This window comes from Sitophilus oryzae, unplaced genomic scaffold (genome assembly GCF_002938485.1).
Source record: "Sitophilus oryzae breed Bouriz unplaced genomic scaffold, Soryzae_2.0 scaffold_860_pilon_pilon, whole genome shotgun sequence".
NCBI classification, from domain to species: Eukaryota; Metazoa; Arthropoda; class Insecta; order Coleoptera; family Curculionidae; genus Sitophilus; species Sitophilus oryzae.
The window spans coordinates 355661-377148 of NW_022147484.1; the positions used below are offsets into that span (position 1 = coordinate 355661).

General features: G+C 32.5%; 1 protein-coding gene across 1 annotated transcript in view; it reads left to right on the forward strand.

The window, feature by feature from the left end:
* Positions 1 to 21488, forward strand: part of LOC115890300 (ADAMTS-like protein 3) — a 1070176-nt gene that overhangs the window by 117310 nt on the left and 931378 nt on the right. The window contains exon 2 of the mRNA XM_030910476.1: positions 2992 to 3029. The gene's annotated coding sequence lies outside the window, so the exon portion shown is untranslated. The remainder of the gene's footprint in view (positions 1 to 2991; positions 3030 to 21488) is intronic.

Here is a 21488-nt window from a genome sequence, read left to right on the forward strand (position 1 = left end):
CATATCATATGTCCAACTTTTGACATTTTCGCTTAAAAACAAATCGTATTTTAAATTTCAATCCTGAATGCCATTGGCTACGTTAAAAAGCACTAGAATTTTTAATCAAGGGCCTTGGAAAACTAGATTGGATCGTCTAATGTTTTTCGTGTCTGGTCCTGGCTGGTTAAAAAGATGCCCAAATCTTATTTTTAATCATATCTCAATTTTTTGAAATGGAACAAAGGTGGCTCATTATCATATTTGGAAAAAGCATTTCTTACGAATAACTTGATACCAAACACTTGGTGTTTCGAGTCAAATTGTCGTTATGAACCGCATGTGAGAATTTGAAATAAACCATGCATATACGAAAATGTCAAAAGTTGATATAATATGATATTTCATCACTGAAACGTGATAACCTGCTAACTCCATTTTTTACGTTAATAAGTTTTTTTTATACCATTAGAAAGAGAAAAAAATACTCTATAAGTAGGGAAAGCAAATACATTTTTTCCCATTAAAGAAAATTTGCTATTTTAACTCAATAATATCTGCTAACTCCAAGTGATCTGAAATAGTCACCGAAATGCTGCTATCTCCATAATTTCCGTTACGATCACGCTAAATTAAACATACGGATTCTTATTCGTATGTTTCTTTAGTACAGTACGTCGATCTAGGGTCGCACTAGGCCAAAGGGGCCCGGGTGGCAATGTAAGGAGGGGCCCGTGTGGATTTTTTGCGTATTTTTTCGCCTTACGTTTTGGTCAATTTTTCTCTATTATATACAGGATGAGGCTTAAATAAGTGCAAATATTTTTAGGGGTAGTATATTTCGACCCAAGAAACACGATTTGGAGTTTTTTTGCGCGATTTTTTTTTGAGAATTTGGAATTAAAAAAAAATTTGGAATTTTTTTTAATTTTTAGTTTAAAAACATACTTTGTTTGTAATATGGCAAAATAGGTAGTAGATTAAATTTACAAGAAAGAAAATCCAATGATTCTCAAAATTATAACAAAAAATTGGAAAATTTAAAAGTGAAATAACTCGGTTGTTTTGGATTTATTTGAAAAAACGGTAAAGAGAAAATATTATGTTTCTTTTATCGAGATTTACCAGCCCTGAAGATATTTGCACTTATTTAAGACTCACCCTGTATAGAAATCAGGGAATTAACCTAATGCAAGGTAAACCAATGCAATGCAAATGCCATAATGCAATGCAAAAGCAAATATTGTTAAGAATAAATAATGAACTACAAAGGGGGCCCGCGAAGGCTGGGGCTTCCTTAATAGTTATATGCGTATATAATGTGGCCAGTCCGACCCTGCATCGATCCGTTCTGTAAATACGGGGTATCCGTAAAGGGTAAAGGGTAAGGGGAAAAACGAAATTCTCTATATACAAGCAATTCATCGGCGTGCTATAAATAGTTTAAATAACCATTTACTTGTACAAGAAGTTCCATAATACCTAATCAGTTTTATTTTTATCAACGTTTTTTCACGTATGTAAATGATACATAACTTTTATAAAAATTAAAAAAATAAGGGGAAAAGTAATAAAAATTTAATAAAATCACGCACTGTTTTCCAAGCTTGGTCTACTACCGTTGTATAAAAAATAAGATAAGCATGGAAGGATTCTACCATATCTTCTAAGAATTATAGGTTTAATTTTTAAATTATTTTCATATTCATTAGGTCCAAAATGCTGCTACTTCAGTTATTTAAAAATGCTTTAAAAATTTGGACTTGTATGTTTTGCTTCTAGACCGACGATATTATAAAAAATATATGGTTATGGTTATGAATATCATATATTTTAAATTTAATTGATTATTTCTAAATCTGTTTCGGTAATATTCAATTCCATTTTCAAAATTTCAAACAATAAAGGTTGCTATCTCCAGAAGTATATTTTTATTTCTTATTTCTGCAAGACGAATATCTACTATCTTTCCCTATTGTGTATAGTGAAAAAATGATGTAACAGGAAATATTGGAATTATATTGTTTCCAACAAATAAAATTCTTATCTCTTTATCCTTATTAACGCATGAAAAATACTTCCTACATGTATTTCTTTTATATCGATTTTTGCTCTCCTGTAAAATTAGGAATAATCAGACAGTTTATCACACACATTTCACCGACGATTTATGTGAATTCTATTTAAAGTGTCATTTTCTATTGAATAAAGTAGAAATACAACGAGGGTGCTATTTAAAAATCTAAAGTTGTATGATGCATTTCCGAGGAAGCAGAGTGACCAAAACAATTGAATATGTCAATTAATCTTAATTCATGTCATATACTAATATGCAAACCACGTTTTTATCTGAAAAAATAAGTTATAGAAGTGAGCCACTTTTGAAACGCACCCGGTATATTCTTTTATTCTTTTTTGGCATTGATATAATAACACTTATATATTTTATATTTTGAAAATGTTGCAGTAAAAATATATTAATCATAAATAATAACACTCATGAATGTGATCATAAAACAAAAAGAATAATAGAAGTTATTTGATCATTTTATAGGTTTTCTGAAAAACCATACAGAAATTACCTAAATTAATTTGATTTTATTTCTTTGCTTTGTTTTCTCTGTAATGCAAGAGTGTGTATCAACAGTAATACTTTTAACTTTTTTCTTGTTTTACCTTCATTATTTAATAATGTATTTTTCCTTTTTTGTCTTTTTTTATACATTGGAGCATGGTATATTTCTAGTCACGTACTTGATACCCTATATTTAGCCAAAAAAACATGGTCGTTTTTTTGATAAATTTCCTAAATTAATTTGATTTTTTTGGCTTTCTCGCTTTTTATAGTCTTTCGAGATGACTAATCTTTATAAATTTAGATGTTTTCTTTTTTGTGGTATTTCGTTAGCAAGACAAACATTAAAAGAAATAGAAATGTAATTGATAGGTACCATTCGATTTTAAATATATTTAAAAAAAATCTTTAATATTATTATTTTTTCTTTTTTCTAGATCGTGTAATTCACTGGACGCTGAAAACAAGTGTGTGGGTAAGTCAATATTATTTTGTACCTATACTTATAGTTTATTTTTAATTATAATATTCTTATAAAATGTAGTATTTTGTTTCTAATGAAGTTATAACCTGATTTATATCTTTGTTAGTTTTTTTCTTTCTATTATACGATTTTTTTCTTACTTTTGGCTTTAAAATTAACGAATTTTTTGGTTTCAAACCATTAACCATTTATCTCGTTTAGTATTCTTCTTCTTCTACTACTTAAATCTATAGTCGATCTGTTGCCTCTGTAGAAGTTCTTGGGAGATGGACTGCCAACTGTTTTTCTATCTTTTTGGAGGTCTTCCCGGCTGTCTCTTACCCATGGGTTTCCCTTCAATAGCTATGCGTGGTAGCCTGTGATCAAATGATAGATGTTCTTCCATGCGTCTTACGTGTGCGAACCATTGTTTTTTTCATTGCCTACCCCATTTCACTACGCCCTGTATTCCACATTGTTGTCTGATATTTGTGTTTCTAATTCTGTCTCTTCTAGTCTTCCCCATTATGATTCTTAAGTTCTTCATTTCAGCGACTCTTTACATGCTAGCTTTGTTTTTTACCTCTGGGGTCTATGCCATATATGTATGTCATTATTGGTCTGATGCAGGTCTAATAAATTTTAATTTTGCTGTCTGTTCGCATGGGGAAGGGGTTTTTCCACACTATTTTCCGCAGACATTCTGATATGGTTACGTTTAGTATTCACTTTGCAAAAATGCATATCACGTCTTTCATATAATTTCTTGCTATAATTCATTTATTATCTTTTTCTATTGGCGTAGTCTAAGTAGAATTGTGTTTCTGATCCCATGTTCCATCCATATTTGAAGACACGGGTGACTTCTTGTGTGTCTTTTGAAGTTTTAACGTTAGTTTAAGAATGAACAGTTTTCGTTATCGTCATCATCGTCACTGTTCACCTCTTATAGGTACATAGGACATAGGTTCTCTCTAAGTTCCTCCATATCTCTCGTGATTCTGGGGCGTCATTATCCAGTTTCCAGCAAATTTCTTTATATCCAAGCGTGGCTCTCTCCGTTGCTCTTTGTCCTACTCTCAGATTATCTGCTGACTTTTTTTTGTTAATGTCAGCATTTCCGCTTCACATGTTATCACCGGTAACATACATTGTTCATATATTTTTCTCTTCAGGCAGATTTAATGACTTTTAAATGCGTCTTGTAATTTACAGACCATCTCAAACCTACTCTACGCTGTATTAATGAATTGCCTATTCTGATGTGTTTTGCAAACACTAGATTTGACATTATTTAGGTTTCACTTCCGGAGCGTTTTGATGAGGAGGAATACTTCAAGCATTAGTTTTTCATGGTAGATATTTGTGTGACAGTCTTCTGCCATCGACATTGATCCCTCTATTCTCCCAAGGTACGGATTTCATTGGGACAGCTGTTAAAAGTGTAGGCAAAATGATGTCACCTTGTCGAACTCCTCTGTCTATATTAATTTCGCCTGTTGTTACTTTTTCGTGAAGTTTCGTAGTTGTGGTGACATTACTGTATATATATTTGATATCAATAAATCAAGGGCGAGATTTTTAAATTTATTTTTGCTAACCATGGCAACATATTCAGCGCTGTACTGACTAAATGGAATTTAAATTTTGTGCTTGGGATTCAGGTGGTTGCTCTGTGCATTAAGAACCTCTTTTAGTAGGAAGTGTACAAGATAGTTTAATAGCCGTAAAAAACTCATCGCAACTTTATTAGATTATTTTGAACGGAAAAGCGGTAATAATGACACTTTTTGTCCCTTAAGTACTGTTAAGGAGGTGATTTTTGTTCATGTAAATAATAACTGTTTATATATTTTATAATTAATTTATTTTTGTTTCCTAAAATATTTTGATTAAAAGAAAATAAGTAAAAGTGGGTATCGCTGTGCCGGTCAAGTTTAATTATTAATCACGTGACTAAAAGTTTATTTGATATAAACTGTATATTCTATAAAATTTGGCGTACACTGCTTCAGTACGCCTGTTATTGAGGCTAATTTTACCGTGTCTCATGCTTTATGAAAATTAATAAGTCTATTATATTCATAGTATGTGGAATATAATAGACCTTTAAAATAACCATTAATTTCGTTTTTCTTTTCCTGTCAAACACTCGGTCTAAAGCTAATCTATCCGACAGACCATCAGCCTCTTCCTTCTGTTTTTCTTCGCCATCCCTGATTTTAATTCGTTCGTTTGTGACCGCAGACGCGCTTCAATAAAACCCAATTAATAAAATCCGATTAAAATTCCCTTTGTGGACCAGACCCAGAGACAGAGCGGGGGTGTGGAAATGAGAAAGGGATGTTGTTAGTGGCAGAACGACGGTCTGTAAAATACACTTTGGCTTGTTTCTCCACTCTGGCTTAATTCCCTCATCCAAAATTACACACATTAGGGAAAGGTCGCTTCTCTCTTTCAGTAATTACATCTTGGGATGAGCGACGGGGTTGGAATGACAGTTTTGGTGGAAAATTCAAGGTCACGTTTTCGTAGACTTTGTCAAAGATCGTTGATTAAAATTGACAAAGGTGCATTTTTCAAATTTGTAATTTTGAATTTTGTAGTATTAGCAGTTATAAAAAAATATTGGAACGTTTTTAAGAATAATTTTCTTTTAGAAATATACTGGAATTGGATTAAGGTTGATTCTCACTATACCTTCCATATCAGCTCCCTTCCGTTTACATAAAATATTATATCATGTAAAGGAATAGGACAATGCACACTATCCGTTCCGTTTCCCTTCCGTTCCATATCCTTTTTTTCCATACATTTTTTTGGCAGACGGACTGAAGCGTATCGGAAACAGCGTTGTCAAATTCTTACATTTCTACCATCTCTGTTAACCTTTTGCTGATATTTATTTATTCTTTTACCTCTTAATTAAATCTATTACCATTTTCAAAGATATAAATTGTACAATAAATAGTATGGAACTGATACGGAACGGAAGCTTACGTATAGCGTCAATACAATAAAAATATAGAACGGATATGGAATGGATATGGAATGGAAACGGAAGGTATAGTGAGAATCAACCTTTATTCGGACATATATCGGAACAGCTAACGCAGAATTAATGAAGTATCCGGATTACTGGAGGATAATATATGTATATAATATATAAGTATGAAACAATATCATTATAAAAATATAATGTTATTGTTTCATACTTTTATTGTTTCCAACCCATATTTGAAATTTAAACACATTCTTATTTAAATCAAAACACCAAACGCTTTATAGAACGCATTAAAATTTATTGTACTTATTGAACCTACATGTACAGGGTGGGTCAAATTCGACGCTTTTAAATGGAAACACCCTTTTCTATAGGAGATAGACAAAAACTAATATCGGTGTCTGGAGCTCAATTTTGTCAAAAATATGATGGTGAAAACCGCATATCGATATCTGTTACCGTTTCGAAGTTACGGGGTGTTTTTGAAAAATACGCATTTTTAACAAATCGCTGTAACTTTTCTGCTATGGAAAATTTTGAATTTTTATGAAAACATTTCCAAAGCACCTTTTTACGAAGAATTTAATGGTTTAAAATTTAATGGTTTAAGTATAATTTTTTTAAAATTAATAATTTAAGAATTATCAACAGAAAATTTGATTTTTTATATGGGACACCCTGTATATTTTTAATTTATTGAAAAGAGTTTAAAATTACCTTTCCAAAAATATAACACACTTGATATTTTGTTCGATTCCTCTTCGAGATATAGAGTATATAAAAATTCGCCCGCTTTAAATAAGTAGGCTTTGAACGGCACCGGCTGTATTGCAAAAAAATTCTAGCTGTGAGCATCAATTAAAACGAAAATAATATTTGCTATGAGAGATGCAGAATTTTATAACAATTTAAAATATATTTAACCAACATCAACACATTTAAACTATATCTAATAACAATAAAACTAAATAGCAAACCAGGACATGAGATTTTGCTACAGTTGTTCGACATATCGACCATCTTCTGTTCTGGACAGACGGGGCAGTTTTTGAACATTTCTCGCGGAATTCATTAACTCAGTGGGGGTGCAAGATATCCTCTCATAACTGCTAAGTATTTATAATTCTTGTCTAGATTATACGGAAGAATAATAAACCTTTATTCTTCCGCAAATATATCCATAGGATTAGATCCATGGCCACTAAGTCAGGCTGCCTCGACGGCCAACGGCTGGGATCTTGGTTAGCTATTATTCAATTATTCTTGAAATTGTCTGCAAAAATTTGCTGATAATTTCAGCGTTCAGAGGCGGTGCGTCGTCTTGCTGGAAAAATATGTTTTCGAGTTCCATTAAGGGCATATCATCAATAAGGGATCCAAAGCCTACTAGTTAAAAGTGGCGAACTTTTAAAAATTCTGTATTTCGAAGGGGATTATAACAAAATATCAAGTGTGCTATCTTTTTGGAAATGTAATTTTAAATACTTTTCAGTTAATTAAAAACATAGAGGGTGTCCCAAATAAAAAATCAATTTTCCTGTTGATAACTCCTAAATTATTAATTTAAAAAAAATTTACTTGACCCATTAAATTCTACGTAAAAATGTGCTTTGAGAATGTTTTCATAGAAATACAAAATTTTCCATAGTAAAAAAGTTACAGCGATTTGTTAAAAATGCACATTTTTGAAAAACACCTCGTAACTCCGAAACGGTAACAGATATTGATGTGCGGTTTTCACCATCATGTTTTTGATGAAAATTGAGCTCCAGACACCCATATTAGTTTTCGTCTATCTCCTATAGAACTTTTTTTCTCCGCGTCGAATTTGACCCATCCTGTACCTATATGCACCTATAAAATAACTCACTTACTAGTTAGTACAATATTCATTATAAGTAAATACCTATACACTGTATCAATTTTAAAAAATGTGAAAAATCGGAAAGTCACGTCATTTTTATTTGTAAGAGGAACACTTTAAATGAATATTTTTAGCCTTTTTCTTTCAACCCTCTAAGAGGAGTAGATGTGACAATCTTAAATGGGAATAGGGTTCAAGTGGGGGTTAATTGTTTCTGCAACTTTGAAACACGATTATTCGGAAACCTCTGGACAAAAAGCAACAAAGTGGGATATCGCTGTAAAGAGAATTAAACGCCCTTTAAAACGATGTGCCAGTTGACCCCCATTCACATTTAAGATTGTAAGGGTGATATCTACTCCTCCTAGGGGGATGAAAGAAAAGGGCTAAAATATTTATTTAAAGTGTCCCCTTAAAAATGAGGTGTCTTTCCGATTTTTCATATATTTAACTCCAAGAAAAATATTAAGGGTGGGAAGTTTTACAATTAACACAGTGTATGAACCTTAATACACATTAAATACTTCCATAAAAATGTAAACAAATGTGAAATTAATATTTAATTTGAAGGTTTTTAAAAAATAATCGATTTTTATCTGCACACTTATTGATTTTGCTGCCTCAATAGCTTTCTCTTTTACTCCTTTCAAAAGCGATCTTGCATAAAAACATGGTTTTCTTCGATTCCAATGCCTCGTGTTAAGTTTTTTTCTTCATTCAAACTAGAGAAAATTTCTTTTTCTCCTTCATTTACAATTTATTTTATTTCGTACACGGTTTGATTTTCTGACCGTAAATTTAATCATAACTCATTTTTTTCAAATGGAACGATAGTGGCTCATTAGCATATTTGGAAAAAGCATTTTTTCGAATAATTTGGTACCACTTACTTGGTATTTCGAGTCAAATTATCGTTATATTTATTGTCGTGGCATTTTAGATTGTATGTCATGTTATTCAGAATGTCGTTTTCTATCAAATAAAATAAAAATATATCGAGGCTACCATTTAAAAATAAAAAATGGTAGTCATTTCCGGTGAAAGAGAATGTGTCCGGATTCGGTTAGTATTGAATCCGTTAATTACCCTTATTGTCATATTACTAATATACCAAATCTCTTTTTTTTCTGATATTTTTTTATCTCATTATTTTTCTGAAAAATTAAAAACTGGGGTGAGCCTTTCATAAGGGATTATTAAAAATATTTAAAGTAGTTCATATACCTAGGAATAGATTTGTCGCACTACCAAGATCTGAGAAGCAAGATAAACAGCAATGACCATGTCAGAATGGCTGAGGCAAATAGTGTGGACAAACCCCTTCATGCGAACAGACATCAAAATTAAAATTTATAAGACCTGCATCAGACCAGTAATGACATATGGCATAGAAATCCGAAAGGAAACAAACAAGACCAAAAGCATGTTAAGGGTCGCTGAAATGAAGAACCTAAGAACCATAATGGGGCAGACTAAAAGAGACAGAATTAGAAACACAAATATCCGACAGCAATGTGGAATACAGGACGTAGTGAGATGCGGTAGGCAAAGAAAAAAACAACGGTTCGCACACGTAAAACGTATGGAAGAAAACAATCTACCACGTGTAACTCTTGAAGGGAAACCCATGGGTAAGAGACAGTCGGGAAGACCTCCAAAAAGATGGAAAGACAGTTGGCAGTCCATCTCCCAAGAACTCCTACAGAGGCAACCTTAAAACTAACAGACCGACTAAATCTGAAATAAGTAAAAGAAGATGAAGAAGAAGATTTAAAGTAGATCTCAAAATAAATTGCTGTAATGAATCTGGATAAATAAAAATTTAGAAAAATACTTTTTTAAAGTAGATTTTATATTAAAATGCCTCAATCAATTTTGGATAAAATAAATAATAATACAATTTAGAAAAACAATTTAAGCTGTTTCAAAATTTAGAACTACTTTTCCTACTGAACGTAAAGTTTCCATGTTAAATTCTAACGAAACGGAGCAATAAAATTTTGACAAATGATTTTAACCGTCGCAAAAATCAAAATTAATTTTTCTTCCGAACATATTTCTCATCCATTACGAGTTTTCGTACGAATATCGATAGGGGAGGGCACACAACCCGGGTACGATCAGATTTTTCGTTTGTCAATATAAAAAGCGATAAATCATCTTTATGCCCGGCGTGTTTAAAATACAAATTCGACGTTTTCACGCCGAAAAGAAAACTTTTGGAGGTAAAAGGGTAAGAAAGTTGTTCAGAAATATTCGAGGACATATTTCGATATTGACCGTAAGGAATCGTAATTATTGTTTGACAGATAGATAATAAATATCCGTGCATAAGAATACCATCTTACTTAAAGCAAATTTTTATCCGTCTGATATTGCATGTAGAATATAGAATGTTTAAATCACCGTGACCTTACAGATCTATTGTGTGTTCCCATTTATTGAGCTATAAAGAGTTACAACTCATCATAAAGTCTCAGGGCTTTGGCAAAAGCCAGTGTCTGAAACGGCTTTACAGAGGTCAGCTCTCCATCTTCGATATCAGCCGTACCAATGTTTATGGCACGAACGGTTGTCGTCTCGGCGCACTCAGTGATAAGGTGTTCTGGTGTTTCCCATTTTCTCTACGAAATCTGCGTTCGCCGTTGATTCTCACCTACAACCTACTGAGGTGTTCATTGAGAAGACAGTGTCCTTTTAAAAACCCCGTGACAATCCGAAGATTGTTTTTACTTAAATCAAGGAAAATCATTGACTTTTCTCGACTTTTCCGAGCGTCTTAGACCGTTGGAGGATTTCCATTCCAGGTTCTGGATGGAGTCTTCCAAGTTCTTCAGTTTGACTCCAGGTTGTTTTAACTTGGTTTCCGCCTGGAAAGCATATTGGTTTTGGTCCAGTTATTGGCGTATTTGCTCCTTTTCTAGTGAGATCGTTTGCTTTTTCATTGCCTTCTATCCTTTGGTGATGGGGCATCCAGAGTAGGAGGACTTTATTTTCTTTACCTAATTTGTTCAGCTTCTCTATCTGTTATCTCTATCAGATGGTCATTTATTGTTTTCGGTAGTTTCTATCTATAAGATAAATTGTACGCGTCTTTCGATAGCGTAGATTAATGCTGAAGGATGCTGGGATAGGTGCCGACGGATTCGAAGTATTTGATTGGTTAGGTTACCTGGAGTGTGTACCTGCTTTGGTTTTGGAAGCATCAGTATAGCATGTTATAGTATGGTCTTTTACATGCTGAGCAAACGTTTCTCTCTTCCTTTTTATTGCTCAATACTGCAGTGAGGTGTTTCTCAAAGTTGTAAATTCTTGGTATGTCATCCACTAAAATTAGAGGAGTGGAATTTTCTTTTTGAGGGTGTTCCAAGCCCTTGACCTGAAAATTCTCCCAATACCTACTATTTCCGTTAATTACCCTTCTAATCATTGTCGTATTGGCATAACTACCGACAATGTGCAGTGGTGTTAGGTCTAGGATTATCTCCATTGCTGATATCCGATTATACAATATTAATTTTATTGGTTGATTTAAAGACTCTAATTTGTTAGAAAGATCGGTTAAATTTAATGCATTTTATGCCCCCATTTATCTGATAATACGAATCGAAAATATCGATCAAAAATATTCGATAAAAATATTTGACATTGACAATTCCAATTGTAATTTTGTTCTTGCATTTTCATAACGGTTATGAGTCACATTCTTGGTATATTCTTTGGTCACATTATTGATTTTTTTATAACAAATCGGGTAGATAGTAATTCTTAATTTGAAGTTTGTAGAACATCGGCGATTTGTAATAGCTGTATCGATAAAAATAAAAAAATAAAGTGTTCTTGAATAGTTGTATTTAAGTATTTTGGATTGGCATTTCTTTTGCTTTTTTTCTACCGGTGACACGCCACCTGATCCTGATACGTTGTGCGTTATAGATTGTACAACTCATAAAAACAGCGGGGGAGTTAATCACTGTAAATTTATAGATCTACCTATGATCCTATCTTGAGTTATAACTGATCATACAGTCTCAAAAGCCAGTATCTCGGACAGTTTTCTGATCTTTGATGTTTCCCCATTTTCCTCACAGAATCGGTATTCGCCGTTGTTTCTTAGCTTCAGTCTACTGTGGTGTTTATTGACGAGACAGTTGCCCTGAAAATTTTCTTCGAGTGTCCTCCTTGGAGTCCATTCCAGATTTCCTGGAGTTTTCTTTCAGATTCTTGAATTCTGCTTTAAGTTGGTTATCACTTGGGAAGCAGAACGGTTCTGGTCCAGTTAGTAGAGTGTTTACTCCTTTTCTAGCTAGATCTTTTGCTTTTTCATGACCGTATACCTCTTGGTGGGCTGGTACCCAGAATAGGAGGACTTTATTTTCTTTGCCTAATTTGTTCAGGTTCTCTAGACATTTTTTGATCAACTACAATTTGTTGTTTACTGAGTTGATTGCTTTTAAGGCTGCTTGACTATCGGATAAGATAGCTATTTCTTGTTTCTGATAGTTCGTTATAGATAGTTGGTGAGACAATTTTATTTAAGTAGTAAAAAGCCAACTGACAAGCTGTTTTTTGGTGTATGTTTACAAAAAATAATATTTTTATTTGATAGATTCCTTTCCCAGTGAATCCAGATTCATTTTTAAGAAATGAACCCGCTGCAAAATAAGAATATTGAATTTTTTTCTTTTACATAGTATCTACCTTATGATCGAATAAATACAGCGTCGAGTGGGCATGGAAATAAGGATCGATGATGTTTCCCCAAATAATTTTACATAAAATATATCAATAATTTTCATTTTCAAGACATATCTGACGCCGTTTTTTCGTTGGTATGGTATTATCGGGTATTATCTAACATTTAGCTCCATTTAAAAAATCTGTGACGGATTCATTTCTTCAAAAAAGTCCGCCGAAGTATTTCGCCATTGTAAGAAAATCTACAAAATAAAATAATTATTTTTGTATACACTGTTGCGGTAATCCAACGGGGACCAACTTGTCAGCAGTGATTTACTAATAAACAAATTTCCCTAACGGACAAAAAAATACTTAACGTTTCGGGACGGTCTCTTCCCATCCTTGGAAGGAAAAATCACTAAAAACAAAGAAGTATTTTCCTCCCGAAACGTTAAGCATTTTTTTGTCTGTAAGGCAAATTTGTTTATTAGTAAATCACTGCTGACAAGTTAGTCTCCGTTGAATTATCACAGCAATGTTTACAAAAAATAACTGTATTATTTTGTAGATTTTCTTACAGTACAAGTGGTGAAATACCCATTGGACTCTTTTGAAGAAAGGTTCTATTGTAAGTATATTAAAATTTAAACAACGTCAATATTTGACATTTCTACTATTTTCTCAAATTGTTCCATATTTTATCGATATTTTTCTCGAACCGATCCTATTCCTTACCCTACTTTCCCAAGCTTGTTAACCTGGTTTTACAATGCAATACGGCTTAAATTATTCAATGCTGTATATTCATACTTTATAAGAATATAATTTGTACTATCCTTCTCTACGTTATATAAAGCCCAATAAATTTAAAACTCAAACGGATTTGTTATTCACGAACTGAATAATATGAATTACAAATTACAGACCTTTCAGTTAAGGTAAGTTATTTTTCTAACATGCCCTAAGCGATACACTTGATTATACCTCTTACATACGTCAAGTAGATCTTGAAGCGCTATAATTTATCTAGTAATAAGATCTACTTAAGAGCATGATTTAACTTATAATGTCTTAACAAAAACTAAACGTGACAAAATCAGCGGTCAGTCATGTCTTTCAGGCTTATTATTGTTAATGTAATAAACCGAATTGGGTTGATTTATGATTATATATAATTATTGGATATTATAGTTTTGCGACATTATATGTTACTAGTTTTTTGCCGTGACTTCGTCCGCATAAAATTCGAATTTTTGTTAATATAAAGTGTAATATTTATTATAGCACCTAGTGGCAATAGTTGAAAGTTTCTGTTATACATATGTGTCTAGTTGTAATTGATAGTCTATACAATTCGCAGAATATCTTTATAAATTATAGCCTACACTGAAAAAAATAATTTTTGAATTTATTAAGAATATTGAGGGTTATTTCTTGCCACAGATAATTGTAGTAAATTTACCATCCGTTCTTTAGTTTTATGCTCGTTTGTCAAATCGCTGTATGGCGAATCGTGTATCGTTTTTTGTGGCATGTATGTAAATATGTTATAATACATCTTTATATTTACCAATATTCTTTGTGAATTTATTTAAAAAACCTGTCTACCTCATAGTGAATTTACTTATTCATTGTAAATTTGTCTTTTAAAATCGCCAACTTCTTTTACTATTACTATGATAAAGGTTAATAAAAAGTCACAAAATAGAACTTATTTAACTTACTCATTGCATCTCTTGTCTAGAAGAACCTTACTGCAATTCTGCTCCTAAACAAAATAGGAACAAAATTTCCATTAAATACGAAAAAAAACATGCAAGAAAAAGGTATCTAATCAAAATAGCCAATTTACCAACTCAAGAGTCCTCTACTTCCGTCCTCTATTAAATTTATACTCCGAAACACAGTCTAAAACAATAAATAATAGAGATATGTTTATATAGAGAGATCATGGAACAATTATGTTTACATAAAAAATCGCTAAAATTAAAATGCAAATAATTATAATAAATGGAGATTTTGTTTTCTAAGAGAACTGGCTTTATATTTACAGAAACAATATATAAACATAATTAATATAATATACTTACTTTTAAATTATAAAAACACTAATCACCCACGCACTGAAACTCCCACTTGTTCAAAAAAACTGCTTAAATTAAAATGTTCTTTTTAAAAAGGGCGATGTGGATTGCTTCGATAATTATAGATCAATCTCAATCGTACCTGTGGTTGGTAAAGTCTTTGAAATTATTATTACATCTTGCATAAGTGACTATTTTGAGTCCAATAAATTGTTAAATATAGCACAGTATGGCTTCAGAAAAGGAATGCCAACTGTCAAGGCAGTTACGAAATGGTTCAGCCTTGAGTGGTTGAGAGTAGATTTGGGGGTGAACATGAGCTCAAATCACATTGGGACCCGCTTTATAGTAAAGTTTTCGATTTTTGGTTTATTATCAACTACAAATGATACAATTGATTGTAGTAAATTCAATTTTTATGTAGTACTAACAGTTAGTCAGGAAAAGTAAACAATTGAGCACAATTCTTAATAAAGGAAAATGTGGTTGGTTAACAGATGTCTAAAGGCCAAAATCGTTTGTAGTTTGATGTAGTAGCAAAAAGATTCAAGAGATTCTTGGAATTAGTGAATTATAGTACAATTTGAAAATTAACATGGTTTGACATGAGAAATATCTTCAGTTGTACATAAACTACAAACGATGCAATTGCCACAGATAATTGTAGTAAATTTACCATCCGTTCTTTAGTTTTATGCTCGTTTGTCAAATCGCTGTATGGCGAATCGTGTATCGTTTTTTGTGGCATGTATGTAAATATGTTATAATACATCTTTATATTTACCAATATTCTTTGTGAATTTATTTAAAAAACCTGTCTACCTCATAGTAAATTTACTTATTCATTGTAAATTTGTCTTTTAAAATCGCCAACTTCTTTTACTATTACTATGATAAAGGTTAATAAAAAGTCACAAAATAGAACTTATTTAACTTACTCATTGCATCTCTTGTCTAGAAGAACCTTACTGGAATTCTGCTCCTAAACAAAATAGGAACAAAATTGCCATTAAATACGAAAAAAAAAACATGCAAGAAAAAGGTATCTAATCAAAATAGCCAATTTACCAACTCAGAGTCCTCTACTTCCGTCCTCTATTAAATTTATACTCCGAAACACAGTCTAAAAGAATAAATAATAGAGATATGTTTATATAGAGAGATCATGGAACAATTATGTTTACATAAAAAATCGCTAAAATTAAAATGCAAATAATTATAATAAATGGAGATTTTGTTTTCTAAGAGAACTGGCTTTATATTTACAGAAACTATATATAAACATAATTAATATAATATACTTACTTTCAAATTATAAAAACACTAATCACCCACGCACTGAAACTCCCACTTGTTCAAAAAAACTGCTTAAATTAAAATGTTCTTTTTAAAAAGGGCGATGTGGATTGCTTCGATAATTATAGACCAATCTCAATCGTACCTGTGGTTGGTAAAGTCTTTGAAATTATTATTACATCTTGCATAAGTGACTATTTTGAGTCTAATAAATTGTTAAATATAGTACAGTATGGCTTCAGAAAAGGAATGCCAACTGTCCAGGCAGTTACGAAAATAGTTCAACGAGTGGTTGATGAATTTGAAGGGGGTGAACATGAGCTCCGTCACGTTGGAACCCGCTTTCAAGTAAAGTTTTCGATTTTTGGTTTATTATCAACTACAAATGATGCAATTGATTGTAGTAAATTCAATTTTTTTGTAGTACTAACAATTAGTCAGAAAAAGTAAACAATTGAGCGCAATGTAATAAAGAGAAAAAATATTGTTTTAACAAATGCCTAAAAATATTCAAAATCGTTTGTAGTTTTATATAGTAGCAAAAAAACGCAATGAAAGTTTCTTGGAATTCGAAAATTATAATTTTACGTGCGAAATCTCTCCACGAGAGAAGGCACGTGTTTTTTGAAACAATACATAAGGCGTATAAACAAAACAAAAGGCAATGAATGAGAAACTCGCCCTTATTAAGTAATTTAATGCACTCAACACCAGATAAAAAATGCTTCGACTGATACCCACTAAAGCTATGTTAGAAATACGGAAGTTTTTTTTTAAATTTAGAGCAGTATAGGTACCATAACAATTTTGGGAATTCCCAGCGTAAATGAAAGCAGCCCTTGACGATGGTTAAGTATAGTATATAAATATTCGGAATTTATTCTGTTTTTCGTGTTTGAAAAAATAGAGTGATCTCAATACAGTAATATTCTCAAATGGCGCGAAAATCTATGCAAAATTTACCAAATCAATTTTTCTAATAGCTAATCATTTATAATGAGCGTCTCTGCTATTACATAAAACTACAAACGGTTTTGAAGATTTTTAGGCATTTGTTAAAACAATATATTTTCTCTTTATTACATTGCGCTCAATTGTTTACTTTTTCTGACCAATTGTTAGTACTACAAAAAAATTGAATTTACTACAATAAATTGCATCGTTTGTAGTTTGTGTACAACTAAAGACATTATGTCAAACTATGTTAATTTTCAAATTTTACTATAATTCACTAATTCCAAGAATCTTTTAATGCATTTTTTTGCTACTACAGAAAACTACAAACGATTTTGAAGGTTTTTAGACATTTGTTAAAACAATATTTTTTCTCTTTATTACATTGTGCTCAATTGTTTACTTTTTCTGACTAATTGTTTGTACTACAAAAAAATTGAATTTACTACAATCAATTGCATCATTTGTAGTTTGTCTACAACTAGAGACATTATGTCAAACTATGTTAATTTTCAAATTTTACTATAATTCACTAATTCCAAGAATCTTTCTTTGAGTTTTTTTGCTACTACATAAAACTACAAACGATTTTGAAGGTTTTTAGACATTTGCATCGTTTGCAACAATTGCATCGTTTGTAGTTTGTGTACAACTAAAGACATTATGTCAAACTATGTTAATTTTCAAATTTTACTATAATTCACTAATTCCAAGAATCTTTCTTTGAGTTTTTTTGCTACTACATCAAACTACAAACGATTTTGAAGGTTTTTAGACATTTGTTAAATCAATATTTTTTCTCTTTATTACATTGCGCTCAATTGTTTACTTTTTCTGACTAATTATTAGTACTACAAAAAAATTGAATTTAGTACAATCAATTGCATCGTTTGTAATTAATAATAAGCCAAAAATCGAAAACTTTAGCGATCTTAGCAAGGCTTTTGATTGCATTTCTCATGAGCTTATGATAAAAAAGCTGGGGCGCTGAGAGGGGAAACCTCTGCGCCTTTTAGATTCTTATCTTTCATACAGGAATCAATGCGTTTCTTTAAACGGTACATTGTCAGAAGTTAGTCCGATTGAGAGCGGTGTCCCTCATTGGTCCGTCCTTGGTCCACTGTTTTTTATATATATATATATATATATATATATATATATATATATATATATATATATATATATATATATATATATATATATATATATATACTATATACTCTTATATATAGTATATATTATATGAATGACCTATTCTCTTTTCTATCTCCGTATGGATGTGTTTGTTATGCGGATGATACCTCTTTATTGTGCTCTGGCAGCAGTATTCAGGATTTGCATCGGCATAGTAGCAACATGATAAATAAAGCATCCCCCCCCCTCAAAATTATTTACAGTTAAACATAAAACTCAAGAAATATTATTTTCAACGACTAGTAGCAATGAAGTACAAAAGGTTAAATTATTCAGACGCACACTCGATAGTGCAACAGCTTTATTTGTACTGAGAAAAATGAAACCAACCCTTACCCAACAAACACTTATAAATGTGTATTATTCATTGTTTCATACACATATTTCTTACAGTATAATTTTGTGGGGTGGATCGTCTGCGTCGGGTAAGGATCTTTAGGATGCAGAGGACAGCTATTTGCGTATTATGTCGTGCTGGTTTTCGTGACCATTGTAAACCACTTGTAAAATACACACGTAAAAAATAACACGTAAAATTGAAAATACATACATTAATGTCTTTGTATATTCTTCAGCAACTGTTAGAGATACATAAAAATGAATGGAGGTATTTTTTTACAAAATCAATAATACGATAATCAATTAAATCTTTTACCCATAAGTCGGACATTCATAACAATGGCACAAGATTAGCAAGTTCAATAAGATCAAATAAATTTTGATTATATAAATCAGTTACATACATACATATACAGCCGTTACTCGCTGACGAGTATTCGACACACATAAAGATGATGGTCACGCAAGGCGTTTTCTTTCATGAGCTTTTCTGTGACTGAAAAGTCCGATACGTGATGTTATCTGCCTACCGCACTCCGGACATTCAAAAATCTCATTGCTTTGTTGCCTCTTTACTTTTTGGTTGCCGCTGTTAACTGAGTTTACAACCCTTCTCCATTGAGTTCTATTGTGAGCTGTTTTTCCCACTCATTCTAAAATGCTACGCGCTACTAATCCTGTGCTGAATTTCAGAGTCAATATTGGCCTTTTCCGAAATCAAACTGCCAAGGTAATTGAATTCCGCCACATATTCCAATAGTTCTTCTCCGATTTTTATAGCATTGTTGTTATCTTCCGGAGGAGTGCACATGATTTTAGTTTTGTCGATGTTTAGCTTAAGGCCCAAAGCCTTGTATGCCCTGGTATATGTGTTCAACATTTCTTCTAATTGTTGTACCGCGTTTGCAACTAGAGCGCAGTCGTCAGCGTATTGAAGTTCTGTGATAAATTTTGTACGTGTTTTTGCCCTGAGTCTTTTTATGTTGAACAGACCGCCGTCATATCTCTATCCATGCCCAATCCTCTCTCCTCCAGTTTGCTGTCCACTATAATGGAGAGCCCTGCCATGAATATGTTGAATAGGAGAGGCGCTAAGACACATCCCTGCCTAACTCCTGTATTTGTTAGGAATGGGTCGCTCAGTGATCCATGATTTGACACTCTTGACTTGTTATGGAGGCTTTTGCACAATGTAAGAAATTTGTTGGGTACTCCGAACTTTTTCATAATTGCCCAAAGCGCATCTCTCTTCACAGAGTCGAAGGCTTTTGTTAGATCGATGAATGCAACATAAAGTTTAGACTGCTGCTCTTTTACTTTTTCCTGTAGTTGACGGATGGAAAATATGGAATCGACGGTGCCGCGATTGGAGGAAAACCCGTTTGCGATTCTGGAAGGATTTTTTCTATATATGGGTGCAGGCGGTTTGACATTATTTTTGCAAGAATTTTTCCGCCGATAGCCAATAGCGAAATTCCCCGGTAATTTCCGCAGTCTGATTCACTTCCTTTGTTCTTAAATATGTTCACTATATTCCGCAGTCTGATGCACTTCCTTTGTTCTTAAATATGTTCACTATATTCGCGTTGCGAGAATCGTGAGATAGTTCTCCGCTTTCCCATACGACACCGAAGAGAGCCTTAAGATGTCCAATAAGTTCTTTACTTGCACGCTCATAGATTTCCACCGGAATCGCGTCACAGCCAGCTGATTTGTTGTTTTTAAGCTGTTTTATGGAGGTCTTTATTTCTTGTTCTGTTATTGGGATGTCTAAAACATCGAGGCTGTTATACTGACGTATTGTGTTTAGTGCTTCCATATTGGGGTTGTTTTCTTGTTTAAGAATATGGCTGTAATGTTCTTTCCAGCTATTTCTGATTTGTTCTTCCTCTTTTAGAAGTTCGCCATTTTGAGCCATGATTGGGCAGCTTACCTTCTTAGTTGGACCGTATACTTCTTTTACAGCCTCGAAGAATTTACGATAATCGTGATGCGTGGCGTACTCTTGAATCTGATTTGCTTTTTGTGACCACCAGTTATCCTTTACTTGGCGCAGTCCTCTTCGAAGCGTGTTATTGGCTGCTTTAAAGTTGTCTACCAATCTTGGATTATGTGGATTTGAAGTGACTGCTTGATGTGCTCTATGCTTTTGTTCCAACAAAGCCTGTATATGCAGCTGATAAATCAGTTAAGAACTCTCTGAATGTAAAACTTTACAACGTATTACCATCTCTAGTAAAAAATCTAAACAATAAAAAATCTTTCAGAGCATATGCTTTATAGTATATCGGGTGCGTCTCAAAAGTGGCTCACCCCTATAATTTTTTTATTTTTTCAGTTAAAAAACGAAATTTGGTATGTTAGTATATGATCTAAATTAGGATTGATTGACGTATTCAATTGAGCGTCCGGATTGCACAACGACCTTAGCGCGTGGCCGCGGGCAGCCAGTAGGCAAGCGAGACAGCGACGCGCCGATTTAACAAAATAAATAATTTGAAACCTGCCGTCATTTCGTTAATAATTATCGTATCGTGTTGATTTTTGCATAGAAATACTCATGAGGCTTTAGCGCTTCCGACAAGCCTAAATAATTGGATTATTTTTTATATTTTCAATTTGTTTACATTGCCCGAGCATATTAAAACTTTGAGATAATCTCTGTTATAAATTTTAAAACTGACAGATATGAATACTATCATTTAATTAGTTATACATTTAGTTACACCATACTCAAAATTTAGGTCTATCGGTTTATGCTAGCAGTAATAACGAGTATAAATAAAAATATTGGTCAGTACAACGCTCGCCGTTATTAGCGCACGTTCAGCTTTGGTTTTAGTTTTAGCGCTATTTTTACAGAAAATAAATTCTGAACTTTGATCAAATGACAAGAACATTATCATTGCCGATATCTCCTGGTTATAATATAGTTCTTTTTTCAAAATATTGCATTGTTTTAGCTTAAAAAAAACTTGAGTTATGCGGCTTTTTTGCGAGAGCTACCGGCGCCGGCGATGCGTTAATAAAGAGATGGCTATGTACGTCAATTGAAA